The following is a 12721-nucleotide window of genomic DNA, read 5'->3' as shown; positions in this document are numbered from 1 at the left end:
CTGGGACTTAACCCATTTGCACATTGGAGATGGCTGTTCTAGGTGGAGCAGAACAAATCTGTAGTTGTACAGAGTTACAGGCAGGGCAGTCACTGCAGGATGGCTGGACTGGCGTTTCGTCTGGTTGCAGCCACATAATATCCAACCAGGAATGGCTTGAACAGTGAGGGAATTGTTTTCCTCACAGGACAAGACCTCCAAAGGCCAGCAGCTGGGGACTGGTGTTGCGGCTCGATTGTTTTCGTCCTCCTCCATCCTATCCTTTGGAGATGGATGATGGCCTCATGCTCTGGACACGCTTGCTGGAGAAGCCCAGGGGTGGGGTCTGAATCTGGCAGTTCTATCCAGAAAGCCCAGGCTCTGCCCTCAATCCTCAGCAGGCTTCAGCTGAGGTCTCATCAGTTAAACTGTCACATCAGCCACTTTGGTTACAAGGGAGGCCTGAAAACAGTATTGAAGTGGGCACAACACTGTCCCTAATAAATCGGGGTTTTGTTAGCAAGTGGGGACTAGAGGGAGATGAACCAGCCTGTCACCCCTGGGGAGGCTCTGGGAGGAGAGAGGGCATCTAAGCTGGCACGGGAGGGACAGCAAGGTTCAGGTGGGAGCAGGAGAGGAAAGGGGACCTTTGGTAGATTTATAGTGAGAATGACTTGGGGAGAGGAAGTGATAGTGGCGTGTCTAGGAGACTGTGAGAACACTGCTCCAGGAAAATTCTCTTCTGAGAAATTGGAAAAAAGGCAGCCCAGGGATGTGTGTCTAGTTCCTGGAGGACCCTCCCACCCTCCCCGCCCCAGAACACCCTCCTCATGCTTGCTCCCAGACCCTCCTTGTTCAGATTCAAGTGGTCTTTCTGATTAAAGAGAACAAAATCTTAAGGGGATTTTGCTTCCTGCACTTTGATCTCTCCCCTAAGCCACTTATTCTCAGTATTGGCTATGCACTGGAATAACTCGGGGGTAGTTTTTAAAATCCCGGTGCCAAGGCCATCATCCAGACCAGTTAGACTCTGGGGGTGGGGTCAATAGTGTGCTGGTAAAAGTTTAATAACTGGCTTTTTAGAAAAAAAAAAAAAAAGACCCTCATATATATATGTACATAAATTTATTATAAATTATACTGATATAAAGGGTGTATACAAATGATAATAAAATATACAATAGTCTTATTACAAAGTACTCTTTATCCCATTGATTCTCTGATAATGCTTTCCTGTTTGTTGTTATTGTTTTTTGCTGAACTCTTGTGTCTGCAGTTAACCTATGGCCATGATTCAGTTGTGATTTTACAAAATCAGACTGCAGATGAATGCTTGGTTGCCATTGGCTCATGAGGATAGTCCCGACATGAATGCTAGTTGGTTTTTCACTTCCATTGACAGATAGGATGAACGTGAAACAATGAAGATGTATGCAGAAACTTCACTTGTTCATCAGTGATGAGAAAAGACTTCTTGGCTGATGGGGTCATAGCTTTCAAATACTGGAAGAATATTTCCTTAATTTTCTGTGCCATTCACAGTGTAATGATTACAGGCAGGATACACTTTTAAGTTTAATTTGCATTATTAACATCTTATCCATCACTTTCTAAGGTCTCAACTGGGGGTTGGCAAAAGTTTCCAGGCAAGAGCCAGAGAGTAAATATTTTACACTTTGTGGACCACAAACAGTCTCTTCCTTCTCCTCTTCTTTTTTTAAAATTAATTATTATTATTTTTTTAAAAAGCAATCCTTTAAGAATGTAAAAACATGTGGATCATACAAAAGTAGACTGTAGACCAGATTTGGCCTGTGTGCTATAGTTTGCCAAGCCCTGATCTAGACAATCAACACTGACTGTTTAGATTCTGACTCAGAGTGTTTGCTAATTTCCATGATGCAAATAATCTATAAGCCATCATGGAGTTGGGAAGATTTGCACAACAGTACATCACTATGTAGTGTTTCCACCATTCAGGCAGGATAGACAACCTCAAGAGCACAGATAGTAATGAGATAATTAGAAAGCAACACATTTTGAGTACTTATCTTTATTACCTTTATTTATTTATTTTTGGCAGTGCTGGGTCTTTGTTGCTGCTTGAAGGCTTTCTCTAGTTGAGAGTGGGGGCTACTCCTCATTGCAATGGCGTCTCCTATTGCGGAGCATGGGCTCTAGGTATGTGGGCTCAATACTTGTGGTGCACAGGCTTACTTGCCCCATTGCACGTGGAATCTTCCTGGGCCAGGGACCAAACCCATGGTCCTTGCATTGGCAGGTAGAGTCTCAACCACTAGACCATCAGGGAAGTCCATATTACCCTTATTTTTAATAAAGACATTTAGTTGTAACCTTATATAATCTAATTTGGAATAATGCTGTGTTTAACAACTGGCTTTGAAAATTTAATAGTTTCTTGTGAGCTGGTAAGAAATGGCTCAAGCATGCGGCTAACTTGTCAGATTGATCCTGGGACACTTTGTTGAGGACTTGGTCTTCTTGCTTTATGGTGCTTGGTAGGACACCACTAGAGATTTTTGGTGAGAACATGGTCAAATGGAAGAAATATGTTTTCTGGGAAGATTCACTTAGCAGAGGTGAGAGAAGGGACTGGAGTTACAGACTACCTAGAAGATTTGTAGAAAGTCTTTAAGGAGTCTGGGAACACTTTAAAACTGCACACAAAATTTTGAGCACATGTGTGTAAGTGAATTTTTTTCTGGGGAGAGAGCTCATATCTTACATCAGATTCTCTATGAGATTCCAAAGTATGTTAGACTACTGGATGAGAAGTAGGAAGAGCAAGTGGAAGCTGAGTAATTCAACGTATCAGTCAGGGTCCTGGCAGAAAACAGTTCACCTGAGATGGTTCCAGAGGTAACTTTAAAGAAAGGACTGTGTTCAGAAGTAGGGGCAGGGCTAGGTGAACAAACAGGATATGTGGAGGTACCAAGAAATTAGCCACAGTGGGGAACTCTCAGCCCCCAGGACTAAAGGGCTGGAGCTGGAGGAAGAAACCACAGATCTGTATCCGTGCGAGCTGGAGCCCTGGAGGAGGGGTTTGGTGGAAGCAGGGGGCTGGAGGGGCCATTGTCTTCAGAGATGGAAGGAAGGTATCCTCTGGCCTCTCTCCTCCCACCTTTGACTGACTGTTGTAAGTGCCTCCCCATGGTCTCTAACCACCAAGAGAGCCTGGATGATGTGGTCTGCCGGGCCAGAGTGGGCCAGCAAATGTGGCTAAATGGATGGACATTATAAATGGAAGGACCTTATAATTGGTATAAATGGAGAATAGCTAACAAACAAAGAATATGTTGAGGAACATGGAAACATACACATTAGCATATGTAAAATAGATAGCCAGTGGGAATTTGTTGTGAGATTCAGGGAACTCAAACCCAGGCTTTGTAACAACCTAGAGGGGTGGGATGGAGTGGAAGGTGGGAAGGAGGTTCAAGACAGAGGGGGCATAGATATACCTATGGCTGATTGATGTTGATGTTTGGTAGAAACTGACAATATTGTAAAGCAATTATCCTTCAATTAAAAAATAAATTTATTAAAAAAAGAATATATTACTTAAAAGTTCCAGAACTCTCCAAGATATAAAGTCTTATTTGGTAACCCTGGACGCCATTACTCACTGTCTGGTTTGGACTTCAGCAGCCCCTCCTACATTACCTTGGGTCTGCCCAGTAATGCTAGATAATGAGAAGCAAATATGGAGGATTCTGTTGTTGTTATTGTTGTTAACTTTGCCCTTCCATGGCCATTTCCAAGCTCCTTGACATTGGCAGTCACAAAGGTCTCTGAACCTCCCTCATCCTGGAGGTTGCTTTTAATATTTTCTTTAATGGTACCTTCTGGGGCAAAAACTTTATGAAGCTTTCAGAGGGTCATTGGCTTCCTCCCTATCCAAAGCACCTGTCAAGTAGGTGGGGCTTCCCTGGTGGCTCAGCTGGTAAAGAATCCGCCTGCAATACAGGAGACCTGGGTTTGACTCCTGGGTTGAGAAGATCCCCTGGAGAAGGGAACGGCTACCCACTCCAGTATTCTGGCCTGGAGAATTCCACGGACTGTATAGTCCATGGGGTTGCAAAGAGTCGGATACGACTGAGCAACTTTCATTTTCACTATCAGGTAGGTGAGCACTTCCTCCCTGCCTGCTGCCTTCTGCAGTGGTTCAAAGTCTGGAGAAGAGCAAAGGTAATAGTCTCCTGACCCTCCAAGGGGCCCTCTGCAGACTCTTAGGCTTTGGTTGACTTTGGCTCTGCTGTTGGTTGGTAAGATTTTCAGTGAAATGGTTTCATACCTGAGTTTCCCCAGTGGCTCAGTGGTAAAAAATGCCAATTCTTTACCTGCCAATACAGGAGACGCAGGAGATATGAGTTCAATCCCTGGGTCAGGAAGATCCCCTGGAGAAGGAAATGGCAACCCACTCCAATATTCTTGTCTGGGAAATCTCATGGATAGAGGAGCCTGGTGGACCACGGGGTCGCAAAGAGTCAGACGTAACTGAGCATGCATGCGTGGTTTCATGCGTGTTTGAGTTGTAGTGTTGCTCAAACTGAGGGAGCACTGATTTTGAAGATTAGGTTTGCATTCTAGTCTGTGTTCTAGAGAGACCTAATATCAAAAAACACCAAGAAATTCTGCTTCCAAAGCAGGTGGAGGGAATGGTGGAATGTTGCTGAAGGGAGCTCACTATGGCGTGCTTTTTTTCAGAGATTTAATTTTTGTTAGCCGATGCAAATGATCTGTTCCACATATGTAAAACAAAAGGACAAGAAACTGATCCCTGTGTCAACATCAGGATGTCTGACTTAAGATCCCATTCAAATAACTCCCTAAAAATGATCAGACACTGAATACATTATTTTTCTGACTTTGACAAAACCAGTCTGCACAAAGCAGCAGCCCCATGAGGTTATGGATAAACCAACTGCGTTAAAACTTCAGCATTTTCATGTCAGTCACAGATTTTCTTAAGGGCCAAGTCACTGTTTAAGGACTAATGTGTTTGGAGAGGGGGAAAAAAATCGCACTGTGTTATTAGGCAGAATCCCCTTTATATACAGGGATTGGATCAGCTTGACCCTGATTGTGTTGCCTGCTTTATTGTCCTACTTCAAACACAGGGCCCTGGGCATCATCTTAAGGAAGGGCTGATTGAACTGTCGGCCTGACACTTGTCAGCTGTGGATAATACGGGTTTCAGTCCGTCATGCTCACACATAAATGAACCATGACAGAGATAGACTGTTGAATAGAAAAAGCAGTTTTTACTGTGGATAACCTTTCTTGAATAAATGCAACAAATAATAAAGTCTGAAAAAGAGGACATGTACCCTAGGAAAGCAGTGACGTTCAGAACCAAATGGTTATTATCTTTTGGGGCCATCAAAAATTGCCCATTATCAAAGCATATGATTGAGAGAAAAGGGAAAAGTGCTATGATTATAATAAAAACGATGGCAGTTGAGCCCATGCAGTCTCCAATATAATATCACATAACAAAACCCAGTTACAGCTCACCAGGATTAGAAAGGAGGCATTGTTTGTGTACCAAATGGAAGCCACAATTGTTCTTAGGAAATGGTGGCACACATCTTAATTAAAACAGCAGAGGGAAAAAAATCTGAAACACTTTACTTCTCTAAAACATTTCTTCTTATGTTTTTTTTAAATAACTCCCAGTAGAAATTGTGAAACTCTACATTTCAATCAACACAGTCAAAAGAATGATTTGAATTTACAGGCCTGTAATTGGAACAAATTGGAAACAAAAGAAGAGCTCGTTTAAGCCACGTGATGTGGCCGCAGTGCTGCTGTGTACAGTATGCTAGGAGAAAAAAATCGTGTTTCTTTAAAGCAAAGCTAAGTCTACTGCAGGCTGCTAGCAATTTGCATAAATGTCTCTACCATGATTTTTTTTTTATTTATGGGCCCTAAGTTTCTAATTAAATACTAATTAATACTATCACCAGAATTGTCTCCCATCCCCTGCTCTTCATAGCTTTGTCACTTTGATTAATGCACAGTCATTTATTAACTTATTTAACAAGCCAGGGTGCCTCATGACAAACTAGATTAAATTATCCTCATAACAGTCTCATTATTGAAAAAAAAAGGGAGTCTTAAACTTAATAAAAATTATCCTCGATAATGTTAAAGCTTTTCCTCTGCACCCTTAAAAGATAGAAATAGGTTTCTTGTTTGATTTATAATATATGGAGTTGTATAAAGCATCCATTAATAAAATGTATAAGTTCATTTAGGGTTGCACATTACACTAGTGCTGGAGCCTTGGGTGCTTATTATTTAACTTTTGCTGTAGTTATGAAGATAATTAATGTCCTGACCAGACAGGGACTAAAATACCCACTAGAATGAGATAATTAGAGACATAAATAATGTTTAGGCTCTCCTGTGCTGCTTTTTAAATTAATTGTTTTGTTTTCTACCCAAACTTGAGAAAGAAGAAAATAGGAGTTTACCAAGGAACTGTCCAATAAAGGTGACATGTTTGTTTCAGTGAATCCACAAGGACCATGAAGCTTCCCAATTTCTGGGAAGGAGGAGGGACTGGGACTCCACTCTTCGGAGTCGGGGGCGGGGTTGGAATGTTGGGCCCTCCTTGCTCTCTGGCGCCCTCTTGTGGTCAGGTTGTGGTGGCACGCACACCTCCGCAAAGCTGCCTCAGGAGCCGACAGGAAGCCCAAGGGTTGAATGAGAACCGAGAGCAGTCTCTTTATTACCTTGTGGGGTAAGCTTCTCATCTTAGTCAGCCTCTGAGGAGGAGAGCCCCAGAGGAAACTGAAGGGGCCTAGGGCAACAAATTTTTTCACACTGACGAGGCAGAACGCAGGAAGCTGTGGCTCAGGCCTTGCTGGTCTCAAAACAAAAATGTATAAATACATTAAAACCTATGTGGAACATGGGCTCTTGGTGGAGTGGGGTGTTACAGGATGGATTCAACATATTCTGAGGGCATGTTTTCTGCTCGTTTTCAGTTTCTTGCTAAAATAGCATCCTTATTAAGGTCCCTAGGTAATCCGGTGCCGGAAGAGTAGATCAGGATCCACTTAATGGAAACGTGTTTGCTGGTTTGCCACGTGGTCTGTAGTGTCCGGGTCTTAGGCTGGGGCTGTTGGAAACGGTCACAAACAGGGAGCTGGCCGCCTGAATGGGTAGCACTTGACCTTTTATGAAGCCCTTTGCCTACGTCATCATTAGCCGCCCCAGGATCCTGTGAGACCAGAGGGAGGCGCTGTCCTATGCTCGCCAAGGTGCCACCTGGCCCTTTGGAGTCTCACCCTTCCTTCCCGGGTATTTCCTCCCTGGGAAGGCCGCCTGGCGCCTTTTCTTCCGATTTCCAGTATCCTTCCCGCGTGTCTGTATTTCTGCATCTCACCTCCATTTTTTCTCTCTCCCTCTCACCTTTCCTCTTTATCCTTGATTCAGAGAACAGATAGCAATCACTGTACTTGTTCACGTACAAAAATAGCTCACTTGTCAGAGCTGCACGCTGACTGGGGCCACGGAAATTCCGTGAGCGAAAGAACGGATCAGAGAACTGTCTTTGGGTCTCGAGAGCTTCACCGTCATAGTTATCTCAAGTTCACACCCATCCCCTGGAGGTGAGTAGATGCCACTCGTCTTTTTTATTTGTAACTCTGGCTTAGCATTGATTAACATTTCCATCTTTGCTGGCCCGTTACCAGAGACCTAATAGTAGATGGTGGTTTTGGCCCAAAAGAGATCAACACTAGGTCAGATCTCAGCTCCCTGATTTACTTGCTTTCTTCCTGGTGACTTTATCTGAGTTCAAGGTATTAAGACCCCAGCTTGCCCAGAATTCATTTGTGACAAGTAGGCCAACTTAATTTCAGCGGGGCCCCGAGGAGCCATGTGAGATGTCCCAGGTGAGAATGAAGCTCAGTAAAGGAGACACTCATGGTCAGCGCAGGCAGGGCAGCGCCCAGGGGGTCTCACTCCTGCCAGGTCCTTCCCTTTCAGTCCCTGTTGGCATCATTATGATGCCCTGAGGAGTGGGGGGCACGTGGGAATGGTGGTAAGGTGGAGAGGGGGTGTGGATTAACAAGGAGTGGTTGGGAAGAACTGAGTAACTGCAGACTTCGTGACTCTGGTTTCAGAGTTTCTGATTTAGGCTGACAGAGGCCCAGAAATCTGCATTTTAAATAGGCCCAAAAGTGACTTTGAGGCAGGGGTCAGTCGTGGATCACTGGATATGAAACACTGGGCTTGGGAGTGGAGGAAGAGAAGACGAAAGAATTGACGGGAGGGGAGGGAATTTTTTCTGAATCATCTTTACCCTCCTGAGACAGTGCGCTAGCTGTTGTGTGTCCTGCAGACATTGCTTACCTGGGCCTGCATCTCCAGGTAATGAGCAGGGGGCAGGATAGGGAGTGGGGCTAGGGAAAGTGCAAAAGATTCCTTCCGGCCAGAGAGGAAAGCCCACCTACCAGCACACTCCGTGGCGCTCGTCATCACCTCTCCTAAGTGCTGCTCTGGCATCGGTGCTCCGGGCCCCTTCAGTGCTGCTCCTTCAAGATGCGTCCCGCTCTCACCCACCTCCACCCTGTGATAGCCAAGGAATCCTTCTATGAGCTGGAGCCAGAAGGAGATGGAGGTGTCCTGAGCCCAGGCTTCTCCAAGCCTGTGAGTAAAGAGAAGTTTGTCTGGAGGGGCCCTATTTCCTGCCTCCATAGCAACCCCCTGGAACAGTAAGGGTGTGCAGTGGGCTTTAATTAAACTGATTCAGTCACATGTGGCCTAACGAGAGCCCAGTCAGCTGTGGTGTGTCTGGCTTCTGAAGGCCTGGTCTGTTGGAGGGTCATGCTGGGCAGACAGGTGCTGTGGGGGCAAGTGGCCCTCGTACAGCTTCAGAACCAAGCCTGTGCCCAACTGGAACCCCTGACCTGTTGGGTTTTCTGTGTATGTTCTTCATGCCTTTGCCACCGTGTGGCCCAGAGTGATGGAGAGGCCACGTGTGTGCACCATGCAATGCATCAGACACCGAGGATCGAGGGCAAAGGCCAGGCACTGTCCTCGGTGCTGGTGGTAGAGGGGCAGGAAGTTTTCTTGCCAACAGGCTTGACTTTAGCCCTTGACGCTTTCAGTGACAGGGCCTTGAGGAGGAAGGTACGTCTACAGAAGCTGCCTGGGACCCAGCTGGCCCCCAGCATCATGCAGCCACCTGGAAGAGAACGGGGCACCTGTGGCTGATGGGTTCTGGGCTGGTTTCTCAGGATGGATGTGACAGTGGGAAGAGAGATGGGGATGGGGGCTGTGGCTCTGAGATGGGCATGTGCCTGCCTCCAGGGCCTGTGTAAAATGATCCACCAGGAATGGGGAGAGAACACTGAAGCTCTTACGATACTGGCTGTTAATGCCCTTATATTTGTGTGTGTGTGTGTGTGTGTGTGTGTGTGTGTGTTAGTCGCTCAGTTGTGTCTGACTCTTGGTGACTGCATGAACAGTTTGCCCACCAGGCTCCTCTGTCCATGAAATTCTCCAGGCAGAGATACTGGAGTGGATAGCCTTTCCCTTCTCCAGGGGATCTTCCCAACCCAGGGATCAAACCTGGGTCTCCTGCATTGCGGGCAGATTCTTTATCATTTATGGTACATTTTAAAGAGAAGAAAATGTTGATCCAATAGTAAACTGTTTGCAGTTTATGAATGAATGAATGAATGAATGAGTGAATGTCAGAGATATGTGCCTGATTATTTCTCCTGTATTGCTTTTGGATGTACATTATGAAATAAATTAGTGACCATTGGTCCAGATTGTCAGTAGAGTGCTTGAAGCTCTCGTCCCTAGAGTCTAGGTTGGATGGGGAGTGAAGCCAAGCCACAAGAGAGCTGAGAGAATGAGGGGAAATGGACAGAATGGGGGTGGAAGGTGGAGGACACCACTCGTGAGATGATACTAATTATTCCAAAGTCAGATTTGTAACCAGGGGAGGAAGGGAATGAAGCGGAGAGGGTAGTGGTGGTCCATGTAGATATGGAAGTGCCATGTTGATGGGAGGCTCTAGGATAGAAAAGAAGGTGGTAAGCCACCAAGATGCCAGTGGGAGGTTTGGGGGCAGTAGTGGGCTTCCCTGATAGCTCAGTTGGTAAAGAATCCACCTGCAATGCAGGAGACCCTGGTTCGACTCCTGGACTGGGAAGATCTGCTGGAGAAGGGATAGGCTATCCACTCCACTATTCTTGGGCTTCCCTTGTGGTTCAGCTGCTAAAGAATCTGCCTGCAATGTGGGAGACCTGGATTTGATCCCTGGCTTGGGAAGATCTCCTGGAGAAGGGAAAGGCTACCCACTCTAGTATTCTTGGCCTGGAGAATTCCATGGACTGTGTAGTGTATGGGGTTACAAGGAATCGGACACAACTGAGCGACTTTCACTTACTAACAGTGGGTGAACAGGTGGTGTGAGGAGGGAAGGAGGGATTTACATGAAGGTGGAAGAGCAGTGTTGTCTCCAAGGGGTCAAGAGGGCACAGATCCTCCCTCCCCATCCCTGGGAGTCTGGGAGCAGTGGAGTGGGATGGTGAGTTCATGGCTGAGAGAACCAGACTCTGAAGGAAACAGGAAGAGAAAGGAGTGCTCCCCCCACTAAAGTCAAGGGAGGATTTCTCACCATGGAACAGAGGTTTCAGAGGGTGCAATAGGAGTAGGTGTTGGTGGAGCAAATGAGACAGGCTGGAGGTGAGTCTGTGGGGAAAGAGGGCACACTGCCCACACTCAGGGCTCACCCCTCCGCACCACGGGTGTGCTGATTTCAAATGCTCTATTGGGTGGGCTGTGGAATAAATTTTATAAGCATAGCTGGCATTTTTTTTAAGAAGAACATACAAATGTCTTTTCATTCAAAAACACAAAATATGTAATCTGTGGGCGTGCACCATGACAGCCATAAACCATCATGCACTTTGTCAACTGATACCCCTAACTGAAACCTATAACCTTTTCTTTGGTCTTTTTTTTTTTTCAAGTGATTTCTCTGAAGTTACTGGTGAGAAACACAGCTCTGAGCTTCCTGTAACAGTTCATTAATAGTGGTAATGCACTCTTTCAGGAATGAGAACACACCACTTGCACACCACCTCCACCCACTCTGGCCACACAGGGTCCTCCCCCTCTTCAGTATCTTTGCTACAACTTCCGCTCTGCTTCACACAGCAGGAGCAGCCATGAGGCAGCTCTCAGTACCTTAGTAGGACCTGTGATGCCTTTTTTTTTTTTTTTTTAACCCTAGGCATATCTCCAAGTAGAGCATCACAACCAGCTTCTGAATGGCTTTGTTGAACATTTTCAGCTGTCAAAAATCCTTCTAACTGTTACTTTGGGCAAGGTTATGTTATTACAGACATTTTGAATATTTAACAAAAATAATTTTATAGCAGTTTAAAAAAAAAATTCTATTGGATTTGGTGAGTCCAAAGCTGGAATATGCTGAACCCAAGCCAAACCACCTCCTAGAAAGATGCCTTCTTCAAAAGCAGCTGGGCAGCACTGAATGCATCTGAAACTCTTCTCTTTCATTCCACCCCACATGTTCCACCAGCCTTTAGCATGGCTATTGCATCTGATTGTTTTATAGTATGTTCACTCAATTCTTCCTCTTTGTACCCACTGACAGCAGCCTTTCTTGATTATGATTTTCAATTTGTGACTGATCACCTTTTCCTTTTAAGAGCAGAGACTCATCTTTGACCTCAATGACTTCTCCTTTTCTGAGGCTGAACATCTTCAGGATTTAGGGTCAACTCCTCCTCTCTAAACACCTGCAAAAGCATTTAAAAATGATTCAGTTCCAGGGCTTAGTTTTCCTTTATTGTACCAAATTTATTCATAATACATTATGCAGGTGTTTTGATGAGAATCCAGAAACATCTTGAGACACCATATTTCTCTGAAATGTGAGAATTTAAAACCATTGCTGTTCCAGGACAAGTCTTGTGAATAGAGCTTTTTATTGCATTCATTTGCATTATTGTGTTTCCTCCTCAGAAGTCTTGTCAATTAACAACAGCTTGATCTTGCAGTTGAGATAGCAGAACCCAGAGAAAATTCACCCCAAGTCACACACTTGCAAGATGGTGGAGCCAGGACTAGACCCAGTGTTCTCTCTGTTAGATCATTCTGCCTTTTCAAAATTAAGGACAGATCAGACAATAAGCTTATTCCTGATCGGGCATGTGACAGGTTCGAGCTGGAGGGGACCCTTCTCTATACCTATATCAACTCCACCTTCCTAGATATTCAGTAGATGTATCTAATTAGGAAAAATGCAAATTATTTGACTGTGTACCTATAAATATTATCCCTGGAAAGAAAAGGAACATTTGGTAAATGTGGGGAAAAAAAATGGGGAAAATTTGCATGTTATCCTTGTGTAGGGTCCATGTTAATCTTCTCTGTATTGTTCCAGTTTTAGTAACATGCTGCCAAGCAATCTCCAGGCTCTTTTAAAACAAATATACTATAAGAGAAAATACTAGAGTATATAACATATAGTAAAGATAACTATTGTTTTGTGAGATTTTGTGTTAGTTGGGCATATCTGTAGATACTGTAGGTGATGATGTAAAATATTCCATACTGTATGGATTGTGCCTAACGAATGTTGAAAAGTCACCGGTACGGCAGAAAGATCATTAGAAAGTGGCTTCAGTGACTTGATGCCTGTCATTACTCTGCCAATAACCAC

The 12721-nt window shown here is 44.8% G+C and overlaps 1 pseudogene; it reads right to left on the bottom strand.

The window, feature by feature from the left end:
* Positions 1-12372: 12372 nt before the first annotated feature.
* On the bottom strand, positions 12373-12465 carry LOC122683979 (annotated as a pseudogene).
* Positions 12466-12721: the final 256 nt, after the last annotated feature.

Source organism: Cervus elaphus, chromosome 25, assembly GCF_910594005.1.
Source record: "Cervus elaphus chromosome 25, mCerEla1.1, whole genome shotgun sequence".
In the NCBI taxonomy this organism is placed as follows: domain Eukaryota; kingdom Metazoa; phylum Chordata; class Mammalia; order Artiodactyla; family Cervidae; genus Cervus; species Cervus elaphus.
The sequence above is the reverse complement of the archived record's forward strand: the minus strand, read 5'-3'. Positions and strand labels throughout refer to the sequence as shown.